Genomic DNA, 17,932 nt, shown 5'->3' on the forward strand with positions numbered 1-17,932 from the left:
GTCCACAGCCCCCAGCATGGTGATGGGTTGGTGAGAGAATGGATGGGGTGACCAGATGAGAAAGACAGAGTGGTCCCCACCCTCCAACATGAACATCCAAGCAGCAGAGACATGACACCTTAAATTGGCCCAGAAACCCTTTAACTCTAACATGGTTCTTAATTTCTGAACTAGCCTTCAAATTTGTCATTAACGCCAACGAGTCTTTGGTGGGTGAGTGAATAACACAGCCATGGACCTAGTTGGGAGAGGATCATAGGTACATACTTCAAGTGGCCACATAAATCTATGGGAGTGGCCCAATCTGTTATCCCCATCCAAGTTTATACATCTTCAAAATATGTTTGGAGTCTGACCACATTGTATCATCCACATGGCTACTACTTTGGTCCAAGGGTGGGAGCCATCCTCCCCTAACTGCACCCATGCTATAGCTTTCTGACAGGTCTCTCTGCTTCTATTTATGCCCTCACCACCCATGCCCCCACCTCCAACAGGTATCCTCGACCAAGCAGCCAGAGTGATGCTTTGAAAAAATTGGTCATATCATATCACAATTCTGTTCCATATGTCTTATCTCCATAGTTCCCCTCACTTCCCCACTTGATTTTGTCATTATAGCGCACAGTAGTTATCACCTTAAAATATAATTGATTAATTTTGCTTGCTGTCATTCCACCCCCTTGCCTCCCCCATAGACACCACAGGAATAGAAGCTTCATGAAGGCAGGGTTTTAAAATCTATTTTGTTCATTCTAGGTACTGTATCCTCAGTACCTAGAATGGTGTTGCACATATCGTAAGTGCTCAAAAATATCCGTGAGTTGAATTTACTGAATTTTTTCTAGAAATCTTGTGGGCAGTTTTCTTGTGTACAGATTTATATATTTGAAAGGTCATGTCTGAATGGAACAAGAAAAGCATTTGTAACATCTTACACCCATCACCTGAAGGCTGTTCTGCAGCCTGTATATGAAATAGGTTGTAAGTGGCAGCCAAATGTCCTGTGAATAGAAATCAACACCAAGAGAATCTGCTAGATCTCTGTGTTCCTTTTCAAATGAAGTTGTAGCTCATTGGCTGCAGAAAGGGTATATGATATCTTTATCTAGGTTGTGTCTGGTGTATGGAAAATGCCATTCCCCTCCCCACATGTTTCTTTCTCACAAACCACTTTTGATTACCTTAAATGGTTTTAATATAAAATAAATAAATACAAAAGGTAAAGTTGATGCTAGATATCTCCAAGTCCATCTGTATACTTGTTTATTTTTCATGAGGTTTGTTTCATTAGAGATTTGGACATTAATGATAAAGGCTTACCAGATTGTATTTGGTTTGTGTAGTTGAAGTGGCTGGGGTGGGACAATAACTTTAGAAGCCTTTCAAAGATGTTACCCGATACCTTCGCTGATCTTGTTTACATATTATCAGTCCTACTGGCTAAAAGCCATAATTATTCTCTTGACTTTTCTTTGTGAATTGATATTGTTATTGAAAATAACATCCCTGAAGACAGAGCAAGGTAATATTCATTTTTTACCAAAGCTATCTTATTATGTTTACCTTGCTGTTAAGTGTATTTCTTATTTAGCCTGGAAGTGCCGTAGTGTGGGAAAATAGTGTATCTTACATAATGATTGTAATTTAAAAACTGAAAAACCACTAGGTATCTTTTCTTCTTTGCTTTGGTTTTACTAGCTGGGTGACTTGGGGGCTCTATCTGTAAACATATACAAAATGAATAAAGTAACTGCATTACAGAGGTATGATTCCATTGAGGGTACTGCTACTGGAAACAGTTTTTAGCCTCAAGAGGCAAGCTCTTACACTCTATTGCATTAGAATTGCAAGACAGAATTATAGCTCTGTTGTATTCAAGTTTGCTTGTTGCTAATTTTATGAGGACATAAAAACTAATGTAAAGCATCTATCACCTTCTTGACCCTTTAAGAAACCTGTCTCCATGGCAGCTGATAGCAGGTTGGAGGAAGAGGAGAACCTGAAGCTTCACAGGGCATTTCAAGAATAAAAGAATGCCTTGTCCCTTGAATATCTCTTTGACACTGAATCCATGTGGTGGTTAGGTTGGGGTAAATTTTAGTTTATTTAGTTAACACATATTTATTGAGCTCGTACTGTATGGTAGGGCTTGTTCTAATGCTGGGGTGACAGCAGTGAAGAACTCAGGTGAGACACCCTCCTGCCCTCATGGGAGCTTACCTATACTACAACTAAACAAGCAGAATGTGAGATCTGTTACAGGTGTCCATCCGTTTAATACAAAATCGGTTAAGGAAAAATAGTTGAAGGAGGATAGGGCCTCAGGGCTGGGGACAAGGATTGCTCTGAGAACAGAATGGATAAGAAAGACCTCCCTGATGTCATGGTATTTGAACAGAGAGCTGAAGGAGGCATGAGAGCAAGCCTGATGCTGATCTCTGGGGAGGAGCCTTCCAGACAGGGAGGAAAGTCAGTGCAAAGGCCCTGAGGTGGAAGGCATGGCAGAGGGAGCAGCGATGTTAGTGTGTGACCACAGCCAAGTGGGTGAGGAAGGGAGCAATGGGAGATGAGGCCCCGGGAGATTCAGAGGGCTGGATCCTCCAAAGCTTTCTGGGTCAAAGGAAGGCCTTGAGAGTCTTTGAGTAAAATGGGAAACCACTGAAGAGTTTTGATCAGAGAAATGATTACGTTTCAAGAGGATCATTCTGGCTACTTCATAGAAAAAAAAATGATCAGGAGGCAAGGGTTTAGATAGGAGCATTTAGGAGTCTGCTGCAAAAATCCAGGCAAGAGATTGGAGTGGTTTGGAGATCCGTAGCAGGTAGGGGTGGTAAGATGTATTCTACCTTTGGTTGTAGGTTGAAGTTTAGAGCCAGCAGAATTTGCTGACAGATTGGATGTGGTGTCACCCTACAGGCCCATTCCACTGGAACTGCTGTGAAGGTGTCACAGAGATCTTTGCGATTCCCCCTCCCTCCTGCTTTGGCTCTGATGATGAGTTTGCAACATTACATCATCTGTTCATATTGCTTCCTCCAGTGCTTTTTGCCCTGATCACATATATAGCATTTGCTAGTGCACAAGAACATTATTCTGCTGCCCTCTGGTTTCTGAAACTCAGCTTCTTGTTGCCATTGCAAGGAGTTCCTGCTATCACTCAGCAATTCTCCTGGACCCAAGACCAACAAGGATCTCGGTCTTCCCCACACCATCATCTCCTTGTGCCAATCATTCCTCTGCCAGAATCTCAGATGTCTCTTTCCTTCAGACTCTGCTCCAAGCCTTAGCTGCTTCATGTTAGGCTGATGCAATAATCTTCACACTGGCAACAAAAATGGTCCTCGTCCAGCTTCATTTCCATCATCCCACAGTTCCTTTCAGATTCCTGTCTTGGCTTCCAATTCTTCCTCACCTCCAACTCCCCCTCCCCAATTTAAATCGCTAACATATTCTTTGGGAAACATTCTCACCGCATCCTTTTCATCTTCAGCACATAGTTATATAATTTTGGGTTCACTCTGGAAAGCCACTTTGAGAACCGTGAGCAAATGAAGCAAACTCAAGGTCTGGACCGGGGAGAGGTTTTCCTTGTTTTCGTTGTCTGCACATCCCTGCTCAGCTCTACAGAACTGACCGCAGGAAGTTTCACTGCTCTAGTGAATACCCCTGGGAGGAGAAACTCTTCTCTCTGTGAACTTTTGTTTTTCTTCTTAGTGTAAATTAATTAATTGGTGCTTTAGGCATTTATGCAGTTCACTAAATAATTCGATTGTTCTGATGCACAAAAGAGGACTGTACTTCCTGGCCTCTTTTGGGTCAAGTAGCACAGTGTGACTAATTCTGGCCAATGACTAGAGAGTGGAAGTAATATTTATAATTTCTGAGGCAATGCATTTAATTGCCAGGAAAACACTGGAACCTTCTTTCCCTTGGGGATAATGACTGCAACTCCTGAGATGTCAGCCTGGGTCACTGAATGACTCTGAGCAACAGAGCCCCTTGACAACTTATGATGATATGTAACACGAGGGAGAAATCTTCGTTTTGGTCACTGAAATTTGAGGATTTTTTTTTTTCTGCAGCAGAACCTAGTCTATCCTGCCTGATATATATTCAGGTCATCTCTCTTTGATGGTTACTTGAGAACAATACCTCAGGCAAAGGAAGGTTTGGATGAATGCAAAGGACAAGCCTAGGTTAGGTGCCAGGGTGGCCTATGCTGGCCATGGAGTTCCTAAGAATGCTGGCTCCAGAAAGGGGAACAAGGCTGCAGATGGAGGACTAGAAGAACCCTGCAGGCAAAATGGAGAAAAATCTCAGGCTCGTCGAAGGTTGATACCGTGGTCTCTTATGGCTTCTCTGTGGTGACAGAAACACGATTTAGTGGATTTCTGCCCAGCGACCCACAGCCTAATGCTAGTTGCCTTGCAGCTGGGGCCCATTGGGTCAGGAGGGAACTTCTCTTACATGTGAGGACAAGAAGGCAAGGCCAGATGTATGCCTGCCTCCTCTAACAGCCTCCAAAGTGGGTGGCTAGCGTGCCTCATTGGCCCAGGTCCGTCCGGTTATTCAAATAAGTGATCACAGACAATGTGCAGAAGGAGGTTCCCAAGGTCAGAAGAACACAAGGAGGCACGATGCTGTCTAAGTACCACAGCGTGTCAGAGGAGTGATTTCTTGCTTCCTGTAGAAACCATTAGCTAAATTGCAATCTCTGCTTTTAGTACCTCCTTTGCCAGAATCACTGTTTCTCGCTTTGAACTTCGGGGGAAGGAGGAGGGAGAGGCAGGTGCCCTCTGCTTCCCTCCCGTTTGTGGGAAACCTGGAAAAGGAGTTTGCTGTTTAGAAAGTTGCTCTGTTTTTAATTGGTGGGAGGAGGCTTGTGGGAGCCTCCAGCGTTCTGCTTGTGTTGTGATTTTGTGACAGTGTGAAGTCAGTCTCAGAGCACTTACAGTTCTCCTGAGCTGTCAGGAACTCAGAGACTTCCACTCTGATTAAAACCCTTGACTACACAAATTACCATAATCCAGTGACAGGCATGAAGAGAAGGCCATAATACTGATAACGTAAGAGGCTATTATATTCAGCGCCTTACTTCATCAGCACAGGGAAATCTCAGGGTTGCCATTGATATAACCAGTGCCTAGTTAATGGATGTGTCTAGGGGAAGGGAGGGTCTGCCTGAGATATGGGCTTCACACCTGAGGGAGGAAGAGGGAAGAGGTGCGGCCACCCAGAATAATTTGTTTGCTGGGAGTTCTTTTAGTGGCAGGGAATAGAGGCTGCCCATGTGTTCTCTGCTCTGAGCCAGTGTGGTTAAGAGACCAGCAGGGAATGGGACTCTAGTTTCAGTCCAACAAATCAATTAATTGTCCGAACCCCACTGAACACGTCCTTGGAAAGCCTCTCACCTCTGGGTCCTCAAAAACACCCGATGTTGTCCTTTTTGCCACCAGAGCTGCCCTTCTGTCCTTCGATCATTCAGAACCTTTCTTTGCTCCGCAGTATGTGCTGACTTGGGCCTCTGCATAATATCATATACTCTGGTCTCATTTCCTTTCTGGTAGGTGACTCCAGCTACTGCATGGTAAGCTCATTTGAGCTAAGTTGTTAATGCTGCTAATGGTTTCAGGTGTTAGCCATTCTAGCTCATTTATTTGCATTTTAACAGGGACTTTTCAGCTTAAAGCCAAAGGTGTTACTACTTAGAATTTAGGGCACACAAGGAAAGGTTGGTGGGGGGTGGCATTTGGGAGCATGAGTCTGTAAAACTTTTCAATAGGTCCCTGTCATACTGAGTGAGCCATGGCATTTGCAGCAGGTCAGAACGGGGGCCCAGCCCTTCCATTCCAGCTCCAGCTCCAATTATTCCTTACTTCTTCTCAGCCTCTCTTCTTTGCCTCCCTTGCTAATAATATTCTTTCCTCTGCCCCCATCTGCTTGGCAAAGCAGATGCTGCTCATTCTTTCTGGCCTAGCTCAAAACTGATGGCTCCTATGAAGTCTTCTCCCCAGGCAGAATTAGTTGTATCCTTGTCTGGAAATTATAGGTCACTGGTTCTTAATGCTTGTTGCATATTAGAACCACCTGGTATATTGCAGGGTTCCCCAGAGATACAAAACCAAAAATGTATACAAGGTAACATATCTATAATAATAAAAGGGTAATATGCTACTTAGACCAGGTGTCATTCCGGACATCCTTCCAGACAAACCAGGGCTGGAGCAACGCCCAGGTCCCGGGTGCCTGCCGGCAGCCAGAGCAAAGCCCAGGTCCCGGGTCCCTGCTGGCACTGGAGGGAAGCCCAGGTCCAGGGTGCCAGAGGGAAGCCAGTGCCGGCAGCTAGGGGAAGGGAGGCCTACTCTTGCATGAATTTCATGCATCAGGCCTCTAGTATATTTACATACATACAATAAGGAATTGGCTCACACAATTATGGAGCTTGACAAGGCCCAAGATCTGCAAGGTGGGTTAGCAGGCTGGAGACCCAGAAAGAGCTGATATTTCAGTTTAAGTTTACAGATAGGGGGCAAACCCCAATGAAGGCAGTCAGGCCAGAGGAATTCCCTCTCGTTCGGATGAGGGTCAGCCTTTTGTTCCATTGTCCCCCCAACAAGATATGTTGAAGCCTTAACCCCCTGTACCTGAGAATGCAACCTGGGGACGGCCTTTGGTTTTCGGGTCCTTGCAGATGTAATGAGTTAAGATGAGGTGCAGTGGATTAGGGTGTGCTCCTAATTCAATACAACTGGTGTCCTTAAAGAGATGGACACAGAGACAGACTCACAGAGAACAGGCCATGTGAAGACAGGCGGCATTTGGAGGGATGCAGCTGCAGGCCAGGGAACGCCGAGGACTGCCAGCAAACCGGCAGAAAGAAGCGAGGTGGAGGAAGGCAGAATGGCCCGGCAGGTCTCAGAGCAAGCACAGTCCTGCTGACACCTTGGTTTCTGCTTCTGGCCTCCAGAACTGTGAGACAATACACTTCTGTTGTTAAGTCACTCCATTTGTGCGTCCTTATTATGGCAGACCTCGGAAACCAATGCAATAACCCGTTAAAGAACAGGTGTTAGGAGAACGGTCTGCATTACACTTATGGGAGGATGGAGGGGAGTAGACAAGAACTGGTCTTTCAGGATGGGTTAAGGAGTGTTTTGAGAATTGCTTTCTTTTCTTTTCTTTCTTTCTGCCCTCCCCCTCCCCCTAAGCTTTAATGTTTGGGATATTTCAAATCCAAGAGATTTTGTGAGAAATGATTGAGTCTTTTGAACTCACCAACTTTCCAGAAAGAATCATCTGACCTGGTCTCATTTCCCTAGCCACCCAGAGAGCCATTAGAAATGAATACGCAGGCACCTGGCTTATCAATTTATCCTCCCCCCCTCCAGCTGGATCAATTCAGGATTCATCCATCAGATCACATGTCTGGATCTGCGACATTCAGGGGGAGTCCGTGGGCTTGGGAGCCCCATCAAGGTCACCGACAGGCACTGCCTGCCTAGCCATCTGCCCCTCGCTCTTTGACGTCTCTTCAAATTAAACACCACACCCTGTGGTAAAATTGCTGCTGCTCTATAAATAGCGGACTTGGCTTGAGTTGCACTGAAAATGTTACAGAGGAAGGGTGTCAGAGGGAAGAAAAAGGAAGGCCACAGACTCAAGGGCAAATTTCTTGGTCAGATGACTCCAGTCTCTGAGGAATCCCAAGAATTCTCTGTGTAAAGGAGGCATCCTGGGCCCCTCCCCCACTCCCTTGTGACCTCCTATCCCAGGCTCCCATGCGCCAAAGTGAACATTTCCCTTTTCTTTCCCCATTTTTTTTTTTTTTATACTTGATTTTATTTCGTGCCGGGAAATTGCTACGAGGTTGCTTTAAGAAAAATGCACAGGCCCCTTTCTGTGGCCTCATGGCACACTCTAATTTCAATCACATTGTTACTGAATTAACAATGGACACTGTCCGTAGGCAACACATTGTTCCTGATGCTTTCTGCAGCCACGTCGTTACAATATCATCATATTATTTTAGGACGGATTGGCCTACACTTTTATAGGGTTGTTACAAGCCTCACATTTGCTCCCAGAAAAGGGCCCCGAGAGCTTCCCAATTTCTGTCTCCTGTTCTCTGTACTGTTGTCTTCGCTTTTCTCTTCCTGACTGCATGCTCTTTCCTCCCATTGGCCATCCCACTTGGGTCTGCTCCTCATGGCGGACACACACACACACACACACACACACTTCCTGCCCTCTAATAGTCAGTCCCCACTCCCTGGCCCTCATTCCTGGCCACTTGCCAGACTTCAGATCCAGTTCCTTCCTTGTGCCCCATGGTGTGAAGACAGGAGAAGTGAGGCTGTGCCTGGGGACAGGAGTTCTCAGCTCCACAGAGAGGTGCACATTTCGGGTCCTGACCCTTCCCTTTCTGAAAAAGCCCCACCTTGAAGTCCCTCATGTTGAGGGGCCATGGATTTCACTAGAGGATTTCCCCTACCAGCAGGTGCAAAATACAGAGGACCTGGCCATGGAGATATTCCTGGACTCATCTTTCTCAGAAGCTGGTTTTTCTTTCCACTCCTTTCAATAGGTTGGGCTTCTAGAATCTGCCATGACTTTGAGGTTGACTTTGTTCTGGGTCTGCATCATCTACTTCTTGCTTATTTCTTCTCATCTCTGGTTCCCTGAGGTTTAGAAAAGCAGGTGGGAGGCCAGCCTATTAGGAAGGCACTGGATGGTTTGCGTGGCTCTCACTGTCCCGCACTCGGACCTCCCCACCTCCGGTATATCTCTAGGGCTTCTGTTCAGCTTTGCTTCTCAGAGTGGTCTGGGGGTGGGCAGCCTTGGCATCACCAGGGAGCCTGTTAGAAACGCAGACTCTCAGGCCTCACCCCAAACCGACTGAATCAAAATCTCACTGTAACAAGGTCTCCAGGTGGTTCAGTATGAGGAACTGAGCGGGGTTACCCCTAGGTGCACAGTTACCCTGGCCCCATAGGAGTCAGCTCAGCACCCGTGGTTTCAGCTGAAGGAATCCCCTCCAGGAGGTTAGCAGGCTCAGTGCATTTAGAGGTCATGAATGTGTCAGCACAACAACCTTTTATGGGGATTGTTTAATTAATGTTAATTGCTCCTGGCCTATTGTATGGCTCAGCCAGGATTTACGGTAAATCGCCATAATCTAAAACCCTATAGAAGAGTCATTGCTTTTAGAGGCCTTGTAACTCATGCAGGGAGACACCTTGTGATCCTTGTTGTAGCGCCCAGATGTATAAATACTGCCTACATTTGCATAATTCTCCGAGGTATCCAGACACTTTGTTTTTAGGGGGGCAGGTGCATCTGGGTGAAGAGCAATGTTCCTCATATGTTATGATCTGGGTGGTAATTGGTGAGAACTTGCTTTATAAAAGAGAGATGATTTATCCAGTTTTACTACCCAATTCTGGGCTTTCACGGAGTCCATAACTTGTGTTGTTGCCTTCAGCCCAGTGGATGTCTATAAAGTTGTTTCCACATCACTACGGAACCCTGTCCCCGCCCCTGAGTGTCCCACAGGATCAGGGAGAGGAAGAGGCAGACCGGAGCTAAAAGTGGTGACAGTGATGGAGAGCCGCGGCACAATCGGAGGAAAGCTGGCGGAGCCTGTCCGGTGGCTGGTGTCTGGGAAAATACCACTGCTAGGTTAGAACGGAAAGGGAATATGTGGGGAGGGGACACAGCAGTCTGTGCTAACCTGTGCCTGACATCACAACCATCTGAGAAAGAGAACATGTGTTTTAGCATTGATCTTTGGCCTCTTCCCACTTCCCACGCCCTTTTTCTTAATCCTTCTGTTCCCTTTCATTAGAAAGGGATGTAGGTATATGTTGGACTCATTCGCACTCTGCTTCAATTACCTTCAACACTAACTTATGTGCCATGTTTATTACCCTCCTGAGAGGAGATGGGCCTCTGAAACTTGCACATTTTAAGCTTTGAAAAACCATCCCTCACAGTCATTTTCCTAAGTGAAGCAGGCCTTCCTTTTCACTTTGAAAACACTCTCTCTCCTGGATCTGAAATTTTCTTTCCTCCCCTGCGTCCCACCCCTCCCCAACACAGAGCTTCACAGCTTGCTCAAGGTGAGACCCACTCCTACTCCTCTTCCCTGAGCTGGCCTTATTTTGGTTTTATTTTTACACTTGCTCTTTCTTCCAATCGCACTCAAATCCTGTGATGTAAGTAGGGCGATACTGGAAAGCCTGTGTCACAGATGAAGAAACCAAGGCGGGGAGGGGAGCCTTTCTCAGGAAGCAGGGCTGGGCTGGAATGCAGACCTCTGGCTGCCCGGCTGGAGCAGGCGTGGCCCCGGGGCTGCAGCGGCAGGCTGGTGGCAGCAGCACTGTGCCCACGGCCAGCCTCTCCACGCCTTCTCCCCTTCTCCACTGTGTGAGGGGTCATCCTCCGTCTACCCCGCCACAGACCAAAGTTAGGAAACTCCCTGAGCACGGCACTCCCTCTACAGGTTGTTGTGGCCATCCTGCCGTGGGCACAGACCCACCCAACGGCTCCCGCCCCGCCTGTGGCCAGAGGCTCTGCTGCTCTCCCAGGCCTCCCAGGCTGTGCAGTAATTGGTCTGGGAGCAATGACCCATTTTCTGTACTGAGCAGCAAGTGCCATCTGCGGGCTCTCTCACCCAAATGATTCAAATTCTCCTAAATCCAGTTGCACTGTCACTTGTCATTTGTTCTGCATCCCAGCTTTGCATTGTCTGCGAATACAGAGATCTGAATGTCTGTCATTTCACTGCCTCCGGTCTGTAGATGAATTGATGGAGAGTTGGTAATTCCCAGAAAAGAGAGACAGAAAATGCCACATTCCCTCCCTCCCTCCCCCATCCCTTATTATTGAGCATTTACCTTGCCCAAAGCCCAGAGCTGGGTACTGAGGGGCATAAAGCTGGCCAGATGATTCCTGCCTTCTAGGAGCAAACATGCCAACAGCCTCATCCCCAGTGAAACAAAACAATGTGGACAAGAACGAGGTGGCACTGAATATCAAATCCTTTCCACCTCCCACTAGAATCAAGCTCCCACCGCAGGGCCGATAGTCTTGTTTTATGATAGATCCCCAGCGGCCGGAAGAGTGCCTGGTGCTCGTTCGTGCTCTGTAAGCATTGAATCGAATTTCCACTTGCATTATTGACCCCAGCTCTCCACCCTCCCTCATGCACATCCTCGCTGCCAGACCAGGCGGCTCCTCTGAGGGAGGAGAATCCTTCCTGCTGCTTTACTTGGGCTGGGGTCAATAATTTTCATCTTGAAATGTTAAGTGCAACAACACTGTTAGCCATGGTGCATCCCTAAATAACACATGAGTAAGGACTTGCTTCGACCAGGGGCCTGTGGGGATGTCCGTGACAATGTGCTAGCTCCAAGTGGAGGCCCCTAAGACCCTACAGCACTTTTCCACTCTCCTTTGGCCTCTGTCCCTGCCATGAGAAGAGCATGTCCTGGTGAGATCGCCCCCCCCCCCCCCCCCCCCCCCCCCCCCCGTCTAAGGAGGAGGGAGACAGCAGTGCAGAGCCAGACCTGCGGACTTCCAGCATCCAGCCAGCTGTTCCAGCCTCACCCTCAATAGTCACAAAGTTTAAAATATTTAGTATCTGGAGCTTTACAGAAAAAGTGTGCTGACCCCTGACCTAATCACAAATACAGTTCAATACTTTGATCATTTGAAATGTGGTGACAGGAGTCTATAGTCAGCACATATTTTCCTTGTGAGAATTAAGGAATTTCCCAAGTGTTTCATCTGAAATCTTCTGATTGGGCCAATCTACTGTAATTCAAAATAAAAAAGAAAGCAGATTCTTTCATCTTATTTGAAATCCAAAAGCCAAGCCGAAGGAATGATCAGAAGTTATTTAATTTCAATCAAAACCAGACTTACTAATGGCTTGGAGTGAATAACTCCCTAACTTTTCTTGTAAGCATGGTCTTAATTTAGAAATTAGTTGTACATTAGCAAATAAAATATGAAAAAGAGTTTCACAGTATTAAAGGGAACCGACTTTTGGTTCCTTTCATTCTCAGAGATGACTCTAACAGGGTAGCAAATGGCCTTTCTCAGGCCTGGAGCCAAATAGAATTGTTCAGGGACAGCAAGTCCTAACTCATGTGTTATTTAGGGATGCACCATGGCTAACAGTGTTGTTGCACTTAACATTTCAAGATGAAAATATTGTATATATAAGAAATGAAGTTTCCTTCCTTTTTTGCAACATTAGTAATATAAATATTTACAGTTGTTTGCATCCAAGGGTCTCAAAGTGCTCCCTCAAATAAAGAACATCAGAATCTTTTAGAAAGCCAAAGCAAAAGCAAGAATCACTTGAATCATGAGGAAATTAGTGTTTCAGGTCACATATCTATTCTAACAGTGGTGAAAAGCAGTAAATGAAGGAGACAATTGTAACCAACAAGAAATACAGCTAGAAAAGAACAATTTCTGAGCAGCCGCACTCATCTTTGACTAGCCTTTCGGCACTGGAAGATGGAGAGTGGCAGATGGAAACTGAGAACAGGAGGATGATAGAGAAGAGAGGGAGAAGAGTAGTCCACATTCTGGAAATCTGTTCACCCACAAACTGAAGAGCTGTCACCTATGAATTGTGTCATCAAGCCCCTAGTGATCAATATTTGATGCTGTGTGAAGTTACGAGGGAGTACGCAATGTAAGTGCACTTGTCCTTCTAAAAAAAAAAGGAAACTGAGAACAGAGAGATGTGTGCTCAAAGCTGAAACCATTTCTAGACATTTCAAACACAGTTAACCAGCAATTCAGGTTTCTTCTTCAATCATAAATTGACAGCCTCCTATGTCCAGATCATTCAGCCAGGGCTAGCAGGACAGAAAGATACATAAAATAGAGCCTGGGAACCTATAATGTAGTGGAAATAGAATCTAAGCCACCAGGTGACTCTTGGTAATGTCATCTGCTATGCTGGCTGCTATGCTTTCTTTCCCTAAGAAAGACTTGTGGAAGTTAAGCACATGAAAAGCTAATTTAACATTTTATTTTCATTAAATAAAAGAGAAGGGCTTTTGGGGGTCAAATGCAAAATTAAGCGTGGGGCATATGGGTATGGTTCTGAGGGGTAGGGAGGTACACCTCTCTGGTATTTCCAGAACTGGAGGAAATGCCATTGTAAAGCCTACAGCCCTTAGATTCATGCCCTTTCAGGGTGTGATAGGCATAGTGGGACATATACTTTTTCACAGATTGATTTCTTTTAAAATCTTTGATCAAATTGGAATTTATTTTGGCAAACTGTAGTTTTCCCCCCCCCTCCCAAATAGCTAATGTCCCTTTCTCCCACTGGTTTGGGAAAATATTCATAGTCATCATTCACTGAACGCCTGTTATATGTCAGGAGCTTTGTTCATTTTTGTAAAGGACTTATGCATTTTCTGGGTGACCCAGAATCTGAAGTTCCTTCCTTTGATAAATTCCCCAACTTAATGACTCTTGCTGGGAGAGAGCTTGCTTTGACTTTAAAACTTAAAAATCCCAAGAACTTATTTTCCCAGCCTCTTTTGCACTTATGTTGGGAGCAAATGATCTAGGCTCAGCTGATCAATAAACCCACTCAGTCTTCGCAACTATCTATTGCTCCAAAGAGGTGGGCCAAGCCTCAACAGTTCCTGCTGGAAGTCTTCACATGCTCTCTGGTGCCATGAGTTTCTGGGGTCCTGGCTGCTGCCCAGCCTTCCTTGGTCCCTCCTTTTCCCAAGTCTGCTTCTCCAACCTTCTCAGGAAATTTGTAAGCAATACAATAGCCTTGAATAAATTCCTCTTCTGCCCAGATTAGCCAGAGTATGTCTCTGTTGTTTCTATCTAAAGATGTTAGTTGATACATGTAGGATATCATTTGATTCTCAAGTCCTCACACCTTTCAAGATATATATCATCGCCCCCATTATAGATGTAGCTAGTTAATATTCAGTTAGAGAATTAACTTGGTTAAGAGCACACAGCTAGGAAGTGGTAGAACTGGAATTCAAATCTAGGTTTGAATTTGCCTGATTCTAAGTTCATATTCTTTCTCCTCTGTCACACAATGCCAACATTATCATAGCCTACAGTATATACACAGATCCTCTATCTATGTATCTATCATCTATCTATATATAAAAAGATGTAGTTATAGAAACAGAAGCCATGGATAGTTTCTTTATCCATTATTATTTTCCATTTGGTCTAGCTATTTATTCTTGTGCTGGCATCATAGTTTTACTTACTGCAGCTTTCTAATAAGTTTTAAAATCTAGCAAGTTCTTTATTCTTTTTAGCCCTTCTTGCGTTTTTATTTTTCTAGGTGAGCAACTGGACAATTCTATAAAATTTTTCTGTAATCACAGACAAATTAGCAGCTTTAAGATGTTTCAACCTTCATGTTTTCTTCACTTAACAGGGTTATGTGAGGTAGTCACAGCTCCCATGTGTGCACGTGGGCACACGCCCACACCCACACTCACAAATATGTCCCTAGATGAAGGTTTGTGGGACCTATATAAGGAGGTTTTGTTTGTTAGCTTCGACATAGTTCAAAATTCTCCAGAAGCAGAAACTGTGGCAGTGTTGGCCCGAGGAGCTGTCACATTAAGGCTAGCCAACAAACCGAAAGGAGACAGCTCTGATCAGAGATATCAGTGCGGAGGAAACTGGTGCATCACAGGCTTTATTTTTATACTGCTTTGTTCCTGCCAAAAGCAGCATGGTTCACTTTGAGCCTTCCATTTTTTTTTTCTCTAAGCATAATTTTGATGCTGTGGGATTTCTTGCCAAGCAACATCCAGCAAATAAGTCCCAGGAGAATGGCTGATTTGTGTCTGCACATAATCTTCCTGGTGTGGATCCTAGGTAATAGAACGGCTAAATAATAGCTATGGTCCTGGAAGAATTTCTTCAATTATGGAGTTGTTGAGGCTCTGTTAAGAACTGATGAGATGGATGGCCCCTGCCTGGTCCAATAAACCAAGAGGCTAATTCCCCCCTCCTTAAGTGGATGTGGGTTTGATACATATGTATTCATCACAAGTAATGAAAAGCCCGTGCTTTTGATCCAGGAAGGCACCAGGCTCTTCTTTTTCTCTTGCAGAAAAACATTCAAGTAAAAACATCCTTGTGAGAATTCCCCACAGGAAATTCCATGCATCTGCTCAGATTAAAAAGGCATCAACTTATTTATTTCCTTTAATAGAGAGGGACTCCTCTGAACACTGAGTGCTCTCCTGAAAGGCCGGTGCTGGGGTTCTGGGAATTGTGAGATACTGGAAGATGGGAATGATGTTCTTAGTAGTGGATTCCGAGGGTGTACAGATGCCCATGGCCACATGTAAATTGTGCTGTGGAATCCAGCTGCGTTTGTTGCCAGCACAGATTCGGTGCCAGGAAACTTCTGAGATTTTGCACTTTTCATCCAGATCCAAGGTTATTCTTTGGTACCACAGTTCACGCAGGTAGCTCTAGCCTGTCTCAGAACTGTGGACCACACCAGAAATGGAACTGGGCTTGTAGTAAGCCAGAGAGCTAACTTCTTCTAAAATTAAATTAGGATTAGCCACAGTGCCTCATATCTCTGAAAGCTGTGCTATGTAATAAGGTGGAACCGAATGAAATTGATGCCATATTTGCAGCAACATTTCCAATTTTTAAAAAAAGTGAATTGATGAGCAGAGAGTTAATCATGCTGTAACTGTATAATCTCATGACCCCCTCACCACTGGAGTCAGAATTAACTATTGGTGTGCACTGAGCCACCAGTAATGTGCGGTCCCTTGACTTCCTGTCGGCAAGGACCCAGCAACCAGGCCCAGTGGTTTCTGAGAAAGCCAGTGAAGAAACTGGGTTTTCCTATATAAAGCCAGTGCTTTAGTTTGTCCTGCTTTGGAACAGAGCTGTCTTCCTGGCTGAAGGTGTGGTGACGGATGGAAAACAAATTTCTCTTGTAGGCACATTCTGAAAGGTCAGTTCTGGGCATCCATAGAGAAAAAACCCTCATAGTGAATCAGAAAGGACAAAAATGATAGTTACTCAGGTCCTGCCGTCTGTGCATGGGAGCCTGTAAGCCGGCACAATTAGTCATGAACGACCCTGCCTCACTGCGGCAATGAAAAAAGAACTAGCTTGAGCTTCAGAGAAACCTGATTTTGCTATTCATTCAAACAAATTGAAAGTACATATTTGGTACCCTTTTAGGTTTCTGAAGTACTGCCTGTTTTGTAACCAGGGCACATTGGATTCCTCTGGCGATCAGGAGCTCTGTCTGCTATTAATATGCATACACAGCGCTTTAAAAATCAGCTCGCAGTGCAATCTCCTATTGTGTTTGGAGTGAATGACTCGTGACTACAAGTTCAATGGCAGCTACAGAGAAAAGTCATCTGAGTTTGTTGTTGTTGTCAAACGATCTTTAATTGAAATGTTTTCCTTTATAGTTCTTAACTGGCTAGGCATTGCACTGTATGGCTGCTGATGTCATCTATGATGTCATGAGGGCAACGGCCATCAATGTTGCAGCTCACAGATGGGGCAGTCCCCAGCATCTCTTTAATGGTTCCAGAGAGTTCTCTAGCTAAAGATTGGTGCCACATCTGTCCGGCAATGTTGACAATCTCACTGAAGTGGTGTTTTTCATTGTGCTTAATAGATATTTGCTTCTTTCTGTCTCTTGGTGGCTTTTTGAGGGCTTTGATGAGGAGGGCAGAGGCAGAAGGCCCTGCCTCCACCTGGGCCTGTCTGTTCTGAATGGTCAGTTTCACCGTAATCCTCAGACCCCTCCACTCACTAGTTGCTTTGGCGACATCATCACCAGCCTTTTTTGGAGACAGGCTTAGGGGGCAGATCTTGGGGGCCACGGCAGACATGGCACTCACTCTTCCACCAGTGCACCTCAGGTATACATCTTTGATCTCACTGGTGTCAAACTTTGGTGACATGGTGGAGGCAGCTGGTGTCAGATGAACCTGAAGAAAGTTGCACCTAAGCCTCCTTCGAGCCAAAAGCCGAAAAGCTCCTCAGAGTTTTTAATGATGTCTCCTTTCCAGGTAAAGTGTCAAAATAGGTCTTCCATTTAATTTGTCTGGAATCCAGTGAAAATGTATCACTCTATTTTTCTCCTTCCTCAAGTGAACAATACACTTTGCTCAAGAACTAATGCAACAATCTGAAATCTTAGTGGAATAAAGCCATTTCCCTGCCCCCAAATTTAAATTCCAAATTTAAAGAGTTTGACATTCAAAATGGCTTATAATATTGCTCACCAAAGCTGGAAAAAAAGTCCAAGGGACCACAAGTTATTTATTTCATAAATAAGACACATTTGGTGGCTTCACAGTATTGGTGGGAGTCCAGTAGTGTTGTAAAATTATGAGTCTCCTAGCATGGCGAATGTTCTCTAGGGGTGCATGTCTCTCATGGGTGAAATGGAGACCCAGTCATTTCATTTCAAATGTGTGTTATAATCATGAGAACTGTCCTGGGTTTTTAAAAAGTTAACGAACATCCAGATGTAGACAGTTTGCTAAAACAATGTCACATCAGTGAGCCCTAAAATATGTGACTCACAAAAGAAAATGGAAAACACTCATTAATCCTAGATGCTGAAGACCCAGAACAGTTATTGAGAGCTCTATTAAAACTTGCTCTTTATGTAATTCCTTCATAGGGCTTCTGAAACATAAGGAAACTCAGGACGTAACTTGTGCTGTCCAATATAGTAGCCACTGGCACCATGTGGCTATTTAAATGTAAGTTAATTAAAGTTACATAAAAATGTAAAAAGTCAATGCCTCAGTGGTACTAGTCCTATTTCAAGTGTTCAATACCCATGTGTGGCTGATGGTTGCCATATAAGACAGTGCGATATCAAACATTTCCATCATTGCAGAAA

The 17,932-nt window shown here is 44.9% G+C and overlaps 1 pseudogene; it reads right to left on the reverse strand.

The window, feature by feature from the left end:
• Nucleotides 1-16,481: 16,481 nt before the first annotated feature.
• Nucleotides 16,482-16,979, reverse strand: LOC139011736 (large ribosomal subunit protein uL11 pseudogene; annotated as a pseudogene).
• Between the last annotated feature and the right edge of the window lie 953 nt (nucleotides 16,980-17,932).

Source organism: Myotis yumanensis, unplaced genomic scaffold (assembly GCF_028538775.1).
Source record: "Myotis yumanensis isolate MYYU_CA2020_CCGP unplaced genomic scaffold, mMyoYum1.0.hap1 SCAF_5, whole genome shotgun sequence".
Taxonomy (NCBI): domain Eukaryota; kingdom Metazoa; phylum Chordata; class Mammalia; order Chiroptera; family Vespertilionidae; genus Myotis; species Myotis yumanensis.